The sequence below is a fragment of the Manduca sexta genome, chromosome 18 (assembly GCF_014839805.1).
Source record: "Manduca sexta isolate Smith_Timp_Sample1 chromosome 18, JHU_Msex_v1.0, whole genome shotgun sequence".
Lineage (NCBI taxonomy): Eukaryota > Metazoa > Arthropoda > Insecta > Lepidoptera > Sphingidae > Manduca > Manduca sexta.
The window spans coordinates 5836740-5849926 of NC_051132.1; positions in this window are offsets into that span (position 1 = coordinate 5836740).

Consider the following 13187-nt stretch of genomic DNA (forward strand, 5'->3'; position numbering starts at 1 on the left):
TGGACACTATGCGATGCATGTGTTAGGAATCAGGCCTACGAGTGCCGTAATTTGCATTTCTGTGTAGCAACTGTTTATGGGTAATGTAATGCTTTTTCGACATTCAGTTATTACATACATATATTATTACAATAGTCACATGGATACCATCCAATATGGAGAATACAGATGTGATATTCATCAATATTTTTTGAAAACACTGTAACGTTTTATTATAGTTAATAATGTTTTAACAATCATTATGAATTTATAGTATCGTGAAATAGAACGTATTTTACCTAATCTATTAATCAGCGCCTAGTGACATCACATCTGTTATGACAACAAATTTAAGGTTATAGTTATAAAGGAAAACATTTTAAAATGGGAAAATTATTTGCATTTTTTGAATAAAAATAGAAAGCAAAAAGATATTGCTAAAGATATTGATATTGATAATTCCCAATTTATAAAATTTTGTATGATGGTTTTGAAGGCACGTGTAACTGATAAAGGTAACTAATTTTACCTTTCATCCAATCTAAACCAGTGTCTAGATATTGTTCCTTATTTACTATAAACTTATACTTACCTCATTGTATTAGTTGTAAGGCTATAGTGGGAAACCATGGTGTAACTACTGAATAAATAAATAAATAAAGAATTATTTCAAGTATTAACTATTTCTTTTACGGTTCTTAGGAATTCATTAACGTAATATCATAAAGCGAATGTCTAAGTTTAACTTGATCGTAGTAAATAGAAAAGATGAAGCCCTATTCAAACGATTTATAAATTAAATCAACTGGGTAAGTGGAAATATCACAAGTTCTTTATAAAACCAACAAGTACTTACTGCAATAAAATGCAATTATAGATTTGAATGTCGCTTCGGCAAAGAGAATATGTGGGAAGATCATTGCGGAGGTTCTAAATGTTTCATAAATCTTTATTACGCCTTTATATGATGACAAATTCGATTACTTTCTACTCTCCTGCTAGTTACTATTCATGTTTACATCTATTTTTGTTTGATACTCAAAATGACATATATTATAATCACTCAATTTAATTAACTTTAGATTAGTTTTAAACCAAAATTCATATATTACATTTAAATGAAAACATAAATTAAAGTACTTTATTTCATAAATATAATAACGGACTTACACTTTTCCATATTCACAGCCAGTCACAATTTCTATTAAATTTCTCGATTTCAATACGCACGATCCCTACATATCGCCTACACCCGGATGTCTGTAAATAGACCAAACTCAAAATATCTCACGGTAGACCCCGGATAATTTTGTTTATTTCCCGTCAACACGCGATGGAACCAATTTCTGTTATAATTTGACAGCCATGACGTCATCAATATCGTTTTGTGGCGAATAATGAGGGTAATGTCACAGCGAAGGGAATATTACAAAAGGACAAAAATAAAGTGTATAATTTTCCATAATTGGTTAATTTCACTAAATGAAATAACAGTTTATTTATGTTTTTTTTTAAATGTAGACTTTTTAGGGTACATTTTGTTAAAGAAATGGAAAGACTAAACCACTCTGCTCGTTCTCGGGCGCCTGTTGCTCGCTATCATATCATGGGACGAATCGCTCACCGAAATATTTGTTGCAATATTTACGTCTTTATCTAACCATTCAGTGGATAAAGAAGTGTCATTATATGTTTCTTATTTAAAATATGTTTTTATACCGGGGTCACTCCGGGTGGTCTGTTATGAAACCAGCAATAACCTGCGCTTTTGGAATTAGTTAGGCTGGTTAGAATTTAATTTGGCACATTACTGGCATATGCACAACGGCCCGAACTTCTACGGGATAAGTGCAGAAAAAGAAGCCCGTCGACAATAACAGTAATCGAAATAAAACTAGTTTCGGCGGTTTTTTATATTTTAATATTCTCCCGAAATCCCGTAATGTAGCTTCTTAACACAGCATATAATAAAAAAAAATGTTTTAAGTTACATAAGTATATAATACGTTAATTCACCCGGTTACGCTCTCAGTAACAATTGGCGAGATTGACGTCATCATAGTCCAATGCATTCTACAATATCGAGCTTATGTAAGCGACGCTCCTCCAACATACTTTAATAACGCGAACATATTGATGCTAATATGATTTTGATGAGGGTTTGAGTGGTGCGATAAAAATGATGTCAATAATGTAACATTTACAATTACATTACATTTCGTAAATGTCCTTTTTAACACATTTATAATTATTGATAAACTGAAAAGACTGAAAAATATAATAAATTCCGCACTTACCTAACAAAAACGTCCAAGTGAATATATTGAGAATTTTAAAGGTAGCTTTCCGAAATTAATTTCTTGAGCATTACTTAAAATTGTAAAAATTGTATTTATAAATCACTTATTAAAATTGTATCTTCTGTACCACTATCATTTTGTGTTAGAATTAACAAGCACCATCGAACCGCGTGTTACCAACGTCAATAGTTGCTCTGTCACCTTTAATGGCTTTCTTAATTTGACAACGTTTTACCTTGTTTTCTTTTCAAGCGTTGATGGGATCCTATCGTTATGAAATGGTTAAAAGTACCTGTGGTACTTAAGTATGATATTAACACCGATTTTATTCTTAGCCTGTAGTAGAGTTATTATTGCATGATTATATTTAGATTTGTGGTATTGTAACATTATTTCCTGGAGGGTTACCAGCAGAGGCGCAACTATTGTAGCCATATTTCGGCAAGCTTATTTTTTGAAGTTCTATGATGTGATAGAGGCTGATTCTATGTAACTTTATGGTGGGAGATTATTATGATAAAATCTCTTAGCTCATTTGAAAAAGTCATTATGCAATTGCAGATACTTACTTTAAATATCTCAGCATATAATAATATTATACTTCGCTTTACGACCATAGAAGATAACTTTATCACACCAGCTACATTTACTGCAAAATTATTAAAAGTAGTACAAATTGTAACACCCTAAGCATTTAAAATAATATCTCAAATAGCTCTGCGATTAATAAACTACATAATATTCTAGAAATGGCAACTTAAATACTTTAAAGTTATTCGTACAATGGCGCGTGGTATGCATTAATTAAAATGTTCCAGTTACCGCACGCTAAGTGCTCAAGTTTGGTTCATATATTGGGGCATGTGCTAATAAAACATGTATTTTCTTTTGCATAGTTGAAATGTTTTACAGATCAATACCGTCCCAATTTTTATGCATTTAAAGTTGAATTTACAACACGACCGCGACGAGGTGATATAGATTGATGTAAGCAAACAGCCTACAAAGTTAGTTAAATGCTAGCTAAAACCCATTACCCGAAAAACATACTTTGTCCAATTGCTACTAAGGTGACGAATCATTTTGGCATTTCTAATCTTTTTCCTTGTATTTTTTGTCCTTTTAACCTAATTACCTCGTGTCAGTGGTAATGGTAAATGGCTATAAGCATGAGAGTGCGACATTCAACGAGAACGTGCCACTTACAAAAATCGAGATCGAGTACAGATTTTCTCGTTTTTCATAGATATCATCAAAGTCAGTCACGTGGCGATTCAAGATTCACCCTACCAATCATAACACCACAGGAACTATCGACATATTGCCTACACTTAAGTCAAAGCCATAAAGAACCGGCAACAGGTTTTTCAATCACAATTTATCTGATTCTCTGCTAAGTGAATGAAGGTGACCTTTAATAAATCTCTCCATATCGGGAGGTCCGTTCTTAATTTATTTTCGCTTATACAAGCACATTAAACCATCCCATACAATCTTGAAGAAATTCATTATTACCTAAACGAGGTATGAACCTAAATCAGGAATATTTATGGTATAATAACATGTCGTAAATCACGGATGCGTGACGCCGAATAAATAGGCTATAATGGGAATCCCATACGTCAGAGCGCAGTATATTGTGACGTCATATCTTTGAGATGCTTTAAAAATGTGCATTTACTTATCTATAATTTCGTATAGTTGGATGATGAAAATACTAACTGCCTAGCTATGGTGTATTAACTTCTAGTTCAGTAATGGCGCCAAATGGAAAATTTCCATGGCCTTTATTATTTGTTTGATTTTTTAAGCGGGTACGGCAATGATCCCACTGCACCTGATGGTAAGTAAAGTGGGGTCCAATAGAATGTTGACTGACGAGAGATGATTATTCCTCGGCAGTCGACACAATTATGCCGGCCTGTTGGAAGGATATGCACGGGCTGATCACTGACCGCGACCTATTTACATGGGCCACTATGGCGGGTTTTAACACCTTATATACAGTGTTCGCTATCTGGGCGGATATAAAATGTATACCAGAAAATTATTTTCCATTCCTGTTACATATCTTGTTGACTCATAACAGTTATAACATTAGCTCCACGATATTTTTAACTAAACTAAAATACCGATATTGTTATTCACAAGTATGGAATATTCGAAATTCCTAACGATTATTTCGGTAAGAAAACAATAAAATAAAACACTTGAACTATATAGAGAACGGCGTAAACAGACCCGGCTGTGAAAACAAAGTCCTAATCGGCCAAACTGTTCACGTAATAACATGTTTGCTTACAAAGAAGCTAACAATAATATTGGAAAATATTTGCTTTATCGAACCCTAATGGATAATTTAATTTTACACTGTTAATTATAGGTGAGAATCGATACATTTTTCTTCAGTATATTTTTGTTGGTCAGGTACACAGAATGAAAGTAATTAAATCATAATTTTGGGCCTGGTTTGATTGATTTAATGTTTTATTGATGTATTGCTTTTGGTTCCGCACGCGTGCACAAGTCTAGCTGTATATTCCTCTGGTATAAAAAGCCTATGTGCTTCCCAGGAACTCAAACTATCTCAGTTACAAATAATATCGAAATCGGTTTAGTATTTCAGCTGTGAAAACATCACATACAAACAGTTACTTTCGCAATTTAAAGTATGAATTATACATAATTGCTACATTTTTCTTGAACTGACATAGTCTTACTTACCAATGAGCTTTATATCGTTGTTTTAGAATTATACTGAAATAAAAAAAAAAAACTCCGCATAAAAATGAAATAACAGTAAATCCTTTTTAGAATTGTATAGTTAATTGGGTGAACATAGCCCAAAGTTACTATAAAAATACAATTCACTATTTGGTCACATTGCTTTATTACGTTTATACAAAAATGAGCTAATTTTATATTTAACACGAAAGCACGATCAAAATTCCGTAAAAAATCAATAAGAAGAAGAAGCCTTTGAAATCTGACGAAAGAGCTAAATGTCAAAAAGAGACGCAATGATATTTAATGACGTCATCAGGCATTACGATACGACGAGCGAAAGAAAGAGTTAGCGCGCTATCACCACTACGCACACATTTTTAAATTTAGAATACTTCAATTCTCAAACGATATTGTTGGTGATTTCACAAAAAGGCTTCTTTTTATGATTATTAAGTATAAAATAATTCTCAGAATTTAACATAGTAAATACCCTAATATAACAGTATTTCTCGAGTACAAGCTTGTTCATGAATGTACCGCTTTAGCCACACTATCAGTGATATAATACATTTTGGTAGTAAAATTTAATAGCACTAGAAAACCCTAGGAATATTATGTTCAGTCTCTGTAGTGAAAACACAATCTTTGTGAAACAAAACAATTCAGAATATTACGTGCTCGAAATGAGAAGAGTATTGTTAGTATTTTTATTTTATGCTATTGTATTGTTTTTGTTTAGACGTTTATTATGAAATATGATTTTGTTAATTATAATTCTTAGTTTTTATAAATATTATACTTGTTTTGGTTGCGTCTTCACCCGGGTGAAACAATTTTTCCGGCATAAAAATATGACTATATATTTTCCGGAATAAATAGTATCCTACGTCCAGGAAAATTTAAAAAAAAAATTAAATCTGTTCGCTAGTTTTTGTGTTTGTTTCATAAAATTACAAGCTTTTGACTTCACCCGCGTTACATTATTTTTCCGGGATAAATAGTGTCACAGGATATAACTAACTATAGTAATTATTAGTCATAATTTTGAAAATCTGTTAAGTAGTTTCAGAGATTAGCCCCTTGAATAAAATAAAAACATAATACTCCCAAAAACTCCCAAAATGTTAGATATTTATCAGTCGCGAAGGGTAAAATTTTACGAAAGGGTACCCGACATAACATACAGCTAATTACATGGACAAATACGCTCTGCAAATCATTCTAATGATTTTAAATAAATTATAAACGGACGTCTCCGCAAGCCGACAGGAATCGGGTTATATGGACTTTTCGCTACTGATTCCAGTTTTCTTCACAAAACGGAAATTCTCCAAATTGTACCTTTATATAGATTATTCATTGTTATCTAAAACAGTAAAACACAAATACGCTCTGCAAATCATTCTAATGATTTTAAATAAATTATAAAAGGATGTTTCCGCAAGTCGACAGGAATCGGGATAAATGGACTTTTCGCCATTGATTCCAGTTTTCTTCACAAAACGGAAATTCTCCAAATTGTATCTTTATATAGATTATTCATTGTTATCTAAAACAGCCGCGATCCGAATTTATATAAGCGTCTCTTGTAGTCTTACGTTCAGCTAAGCTAATTGGTTTCTAATACATAATTAATTTGATTTCAAACGTAATATGTCTGAATGATAATGAATATTTAACTATCAGAGTTTACAAACTTTGCTGATCCAAGTGAAACTTTAACAGTAAGTACTTAAAACAGTTAAAACTATTAGGGCAGATAATGATTTAAACGTTGTAGTCTGAGGGTAACTTATCGAATATTGCCAGATGTACAAAAAATAAATTACGCTCAAAAAATATTTTGCATATTGGGTATCTTTTATATATTTTTATAGTTTAAGTTTTCTAGTCCTGACCGAAATGTATGTATTAAAGTCAATCCATGCCAATGCACCCTAGGTCAGCGTGTTGGATTCAGGCATAATCCCTCCCATTGGTAGAGGAGTCCCATGCCCAGTAGAGGGAGACTACACAGAGCTGATATCATACATAGTATAGAACATTTTAGAACAAATACGTACAATATGTACCCGATTATAACCCGTTTTGTGTGTAATAAATAAATTAAATAAATACCAAAAACCTTAAGCCCACAGTAGCACAGTAGAATAACGTGTAACTATCTCGTAACAGTCGATAAGTAATGTTTTACGGCTACATAAAGCGACGGTAAAACACAATCTCATCGCGGCGGCTCGATCGGCACTTAACTAGATGACCTCTCGACCTTAACTACTGCGGAGTTTGCATAAAACCAACCGATCGGAGATAGCTAGGAATCATTTTAATTTGTTTTATAACATTCAATTCGTTAATAGCTGGTTGGATATTTTTGTATCTGCCTGGATAGCTACCACCGTATATGACACCTGCCATGTGGCCTACGTATGTGTGTAGTGTTACGGGATCAGCCTGTGTATATCTGATTCAGAGAGGCCGCCATAATTGTGTCGACAAATAAAGGATTATTATATCTTCCAGTCGACATTATCTAGACCCAATTCTTCTTACCATCATGTACAATGAGGTCATTTTGCCGTGGCAGCATGAAAAACAACATTAAAGTGGAGAATTTAAAAGTGGCTAAGTTTAATAACCATTAAAATAAAATTATTTTTCGGATTTTATCGCGGTTTTTATATTATAATTTTCTCCCGACGTCCGCCACGTCACCACGAAGGCTGCAAAGTCTTCGAAACGTTGGGAAAAAAATCTTTTCGCAAAATAATTTTATTTTAATATCTAACTTCGTGTAAACATAAGAAATCAGTATTTAATAAACACGTATAAATTTAAAAATCTAGATGGTGAAAATATGTAGCTTTTAATGATTTGAAATTTCTCAAGATATTCAAGAGTATGACAGTGTTTGTATCCGTTGTCTTTGTATCGTTTCTTTATATCCGTTTGTCAGTCTTTCTGAAATTCACTTGGCATGAAGTATGTACCAGTAATAAACAATAAACTTAAAAATCAAACTAGATCGGTATCAAGGTTCTAAAAATTTTCTAATGCTAACATTGGTGCAGCAACAGAAAGTCGTTATCATTTTTATAACATCTCTTTCTAGCTAAACACACTTAGCAGAGGAAAAGCACAAAAAAATGATTTCAAAGTCTTTTTTAATATAACGTTAAACACTAAACAGACTGCAAAAGCGAGAAGTGTGAAATTTGATTGCAAAGCAGACACAATTAGCTCTTTTGGCAAAGACTTTTTGATGTTCCAAGCGAAAAATGTGATGTTAAAAATTCTAAATATTTCTACCAAAATTTGCATACGTTCTAAAATGAACAATCATAAAATTTTAGTACTAATGAACTTTTCTTACAAAAGTTTAATAGTGCGTTAAGAAGTCATTGTTTGTGTATTCACTCAGTGTTTAGTTCAGAGCTATTGATAGATTTTGATGCACCTTTTAGATTTTATTGGGGAACATTTGTTTACATTTAGAACTAGGTATTACACGCGGTTTCGCCTGCGTGAAATTCCTTTGCCGTTAAAAAAGTCCCTAAAACACAGTGTAGCTATTTAACGCACCTGTATAGTTCCCATTATTTCCCATGGAAGAAAATTATCGGGATACAAAGTACACTACGTTTTAATCCCGAACATATGTGTCCCAAATCTGATTCAAATTCATTCTACTGTTTCTGCGTCAGTTCTAACAAACAATTTTTTTTTACAAACTTTCGCACATATTAGTAAGAAGTAAGATAAGATACTAGTTTTATTTTCCTGGTGGGATGGGAGGGAGACGGTAGATATATATCAGATATAGCTATGGTATTTTGATGTGTTAGATACCGATATTAATAGACTGATGTACCCGTGAATTTTGCTTACTGACACGGTTCTGGTAGTATTTTAATCTACCAGATATAATTTTGATTACACCACTGAACATCAGGTGCAATGCATTCATTTTAATTTGATTAAAACAGTCTACAAAGCATAAATGATTTACTAGTTACGTAACGTATGTAGAACTAACCATAAATTCCGCGAAGTATAAAATCAGTCCTCTGTCGGATATCTATCAAAGTGATCCGATATGGGTTTAATAATGTGGGTATGCAAAGCCAGGATATGTCAATCCGACGTCACGAAATTCAGTGCTGTCAGTTTGGTTTGAAATTGTGTGCACGTTTTGTTTAGGCCTAGCATTCACGGAAGTGAACAATGAACATTTCTATGTAATTATCAAATAGTTTCGAAAAATATCGACTTTTTGTTACTTTTTAGGTGTTGGCAGATCTGGGGAAGTAGATGTGAGGAAAAGAGAAGGAACACTCATGCATTCAGTGTGGAGACCTAGCGCACAAGAATTGTCTCAGGGGGGCTCCGCATCGAATTGGCAGCAAATGCGCGGCGCATTATAAGCTGAAAATAAAAAAAAACAACACACACATCAGGCATTAAATTCGAAAGGGTAGTCTGGTATTTGGGATGACTGTGTATATGTAGACTGATGAAAGTAGCTTTATTAGTTAACGCGAAACATGGTAAATAAAATTTGAAACGCGTCAAGTAGAATTAATTGCGTAAATTTTCTATAATATTAATTTTACTGCATGCATTAAAATATTAACTGTTTGTTATGTAAAGTAATTTCTACTAAGTTATAATCCAAAAAGGTCTTGGGCGTCGTGGGGACAAACACAAATACAACTTTGAATTATTTAATAGTCCCACAAATCCTACATTAACGGTGCCCAAATTTATCAGTAGCGTTAAGGGAACAAATAGATTGTCTCAAGTCGTTATAATTCATGAATATGTATGACAATTTATATTTCCGGAAAAGTCAGGACTATATTATAATCTCATTGAAAGTAGATAAACAGAGTTGAATTAAAAACAATATTTTTTTTTAGGGTCAGGTGCATTATAAAACTTAGTGTACCTTTTACAATACACATAACTCTTAGATAGATGAATATTAACTTAACGCTATAACTATTTTTATGAAAACCTCAAAAAAAATGTTTAAAATAACCAAATAAAGAAATCCTTATAAAATGATAACAACTAAACGCTCGATTTTCCTGATACATACATTACTCAAAAGTCGAAGTCTATATCGGTAAAAAGTGCTTATAGGGCTGCCACAATATTTCATTCAACGAGCAACCATAAATCAAAACTAAAAGGGCCAACACATGATCGAACGGGAACATCGAGAATGTAAAAATTGCGCTAGAAAAATATTTTTAGGGTCACTGATTTGAAAATTCTGTATCTAAATGGTAGAGCTACTCTGTACTCTAGATATATTTGTCTACAGAATGATTGAAAGAAAGAAAGAAAACCATCATGAAGAGCTTGGTGTGGCATTTCATGAGTGAGATTACCTAAGTTTCTTTTCTAATTTCTATTTCTTTCCTTTGATTGCCTCGATGGAGTAGCTGTAATGCGTGCAGGGTACATCGCTTTGTGGCCCCGGATTCGAATCCCGGATCGGGCAGTGATATTTTTTGCTCAATATTAATTCGGAGTCTATAATTTGTATCCAATATGGCGATTGGTTCATTCTCTATTACATCATGGGGAGGAACACACAAGGAGACTAGAAATGATAACATTTACTTATCTTTAGAAATCGGTACATCTGCTACAATATTATATAACAATTGCTGCTTTTTTATGCAGAACGATTTATTTTTCCTAACAGCTTTATTTATCATTTTCGGTAGCGCGCGTTCGCTTATTCCATTTCCAATTTCAGTTCAACTTTAATTAGATTGGAGATTGGGCGGAATTAGACATTTAAAATGTCCTAACCTAGTAATCGCAACCTATCCTAAAGGAAGATAGTGACAAAATAATGATTCACAAGTTTTAAGTTAACTTAATATTTTGACAATTTTCATATTGCAAAACTAATAAAGATTATCTATTTATTACTATTATCATTTATTTCGGAGCATAGATTAGAGTGTGAATTATATTTGGTCATCGTATACATTAATGTGACGAGTAGTATTTACTCAGAAGTTATGAAACAGATCCTAACATAGAAAAAGAGACAATTAATTTAATCCATCAGTCTTACTTATATACTTGTTTTAGCGTTAAGAGATGCTTAAGAATTGCTTAAATAGCTGTCAAAAACATCACGAGTTTCCTAGTTTAAACCTTATGAAGAGGAAATATGGCGGGTTTTGACTTACAGCTGATCGAGTAAATTTGTGTTTTAACTAAGCATAACTTTGCGATTTTTTTATAAGTAAGACTGAAAATTTTATAAAACTGCTAAACCTAAGCGCAAAGAGTAATCGCCTCATCCGTCTTGTGAAAGAGTTGTAATAATAAAGAAGACAATAAAAACTGGCCAAGACAGCTGCGGTCCGCCATTAATAGAATTGTTGACCTGACTTAAAGAGCAAACATCTCAGACGCTGGATATTACGGTGTAACGATTTGAGTGAGGTCATCAGCCTATATTCTATCAGAGATAGGCTTACATTCAAAGGCCGTAAAAATGGTCTTTTTACAATTTAACGATTTTTTTTAACTTTCGACAAGTCTATCGTTAAGATATATCATACCCATAAGTAACGTTAGCGTTATAGATTGTAAAAAGGCATCCTAGCTACAAGCCCAGTTATACAATCTTATTCGTTTATTGTTTGTGATAGTAACAAAATAGACCTAAATCATCGAAATAAAACTATTTGACGGATTTTATCGCGGCAATATATATTTTAACTTTTTTCCGACGTTTGAAGATTTTACAACCTTCATCGTCACGGAGCGGGTTGAGGTTTTGTATAGTTGTAAAAACAAACATTCGCGTAAACATAAGAAATCATGCATAGATTTCCTTATATTTTTCCCACACATATTGCGACTGACAAAGCTAATAAGACTAATACGTAGCTTGTAGTATTTACTGCTAGTTTTATAGTCATTTTGTTAGGATAAATAGAGCGATGAATTGTTTTTTAGCTTTCTACGCTATACTTTGTGGGTCCCAGACAGTTTTTACAGTGTCAAAGTACGGGTTAGCAAGCTGTTTAAATGCAACAACTGGTATTAAACGGGGGGATTAAACTTAACGTGTTGCAAAAACAGTTAATGAAAAGCTGTATTTGCTTTAAAATAACCATAAAGCGAAGTTTATTGAAACCATTACTTTCATTATTTAAATACAATTCTATTTGTTGCTATTCCATGATTGTTCCAAATTACCCATTTGTGTTTTAGACTGCGTATATGATCGCAACTTGTTGCCGACCAACATTATACTATACAGAACATGTTCATGTTGGATATACACTGATACCGGAACGCGACACACTTACTTAGGCCAATATGATGGGTTTTATACCTTGTGTACTGTCTTTACCCCGGTAGGAATACAATATTTCTTACCACCAGCAATATTGTGCGTTGTAAGAGACGAGAGGCCACCTAATCGCTATTAAATAGCCATAAAGTTTGCAAGCTGCTTTGCATTCCATATCCACCTACCCCTGAACAGGTAAAAAGCGTGGTGTTATGTATTTCCCAAAATAAATATACGTAACGACATAGTATTTGCAAAGTATTATTTCAAACATTTCTGTTTCATCCATCTTTTTTGTTTGTCATATTATATTCCTTCTATCAAATTATAATTATATGTATGTATGTATAAGACAAACAAAAAAAAGATGACACGGAATCGTAATAATATTTCGTAAAAATTTCGTTACCTATTTTGAAGAATACTCACAGAAGAATCAAAAATAAACTTTATGACACGTTGTGTATAGAATGACAATATCGCTAAGCTACGCTTCACAAAGCCACAAGACTTAGCGCTGGCAGTTAAAATAGGCCTTTAAACAATTTTACGATACTCCGAGTTCAAATCTTGCCTGTTTCGAACAGTCGTCGGATTTAATTAAACTGTGTTTTACAGCCGTCTAGTTTCTAATGAATTCGATGGCTTCGGTTCTCAACAGTTTGGGGGGAACAAAAAATTGGGTGAAACTTTGTTTAGATTGTTTCGGAAGCGGTGGCGAGGGTGAAACTTTCAGAAAAGGAAACTCGACACAACATAATATCTATGCTAATATACATAAATTCGGTTTGCAAATCGTTCTTATGTTAAGATTTTACATAAAACACGTAAGGTAAACCGGCAGGAAT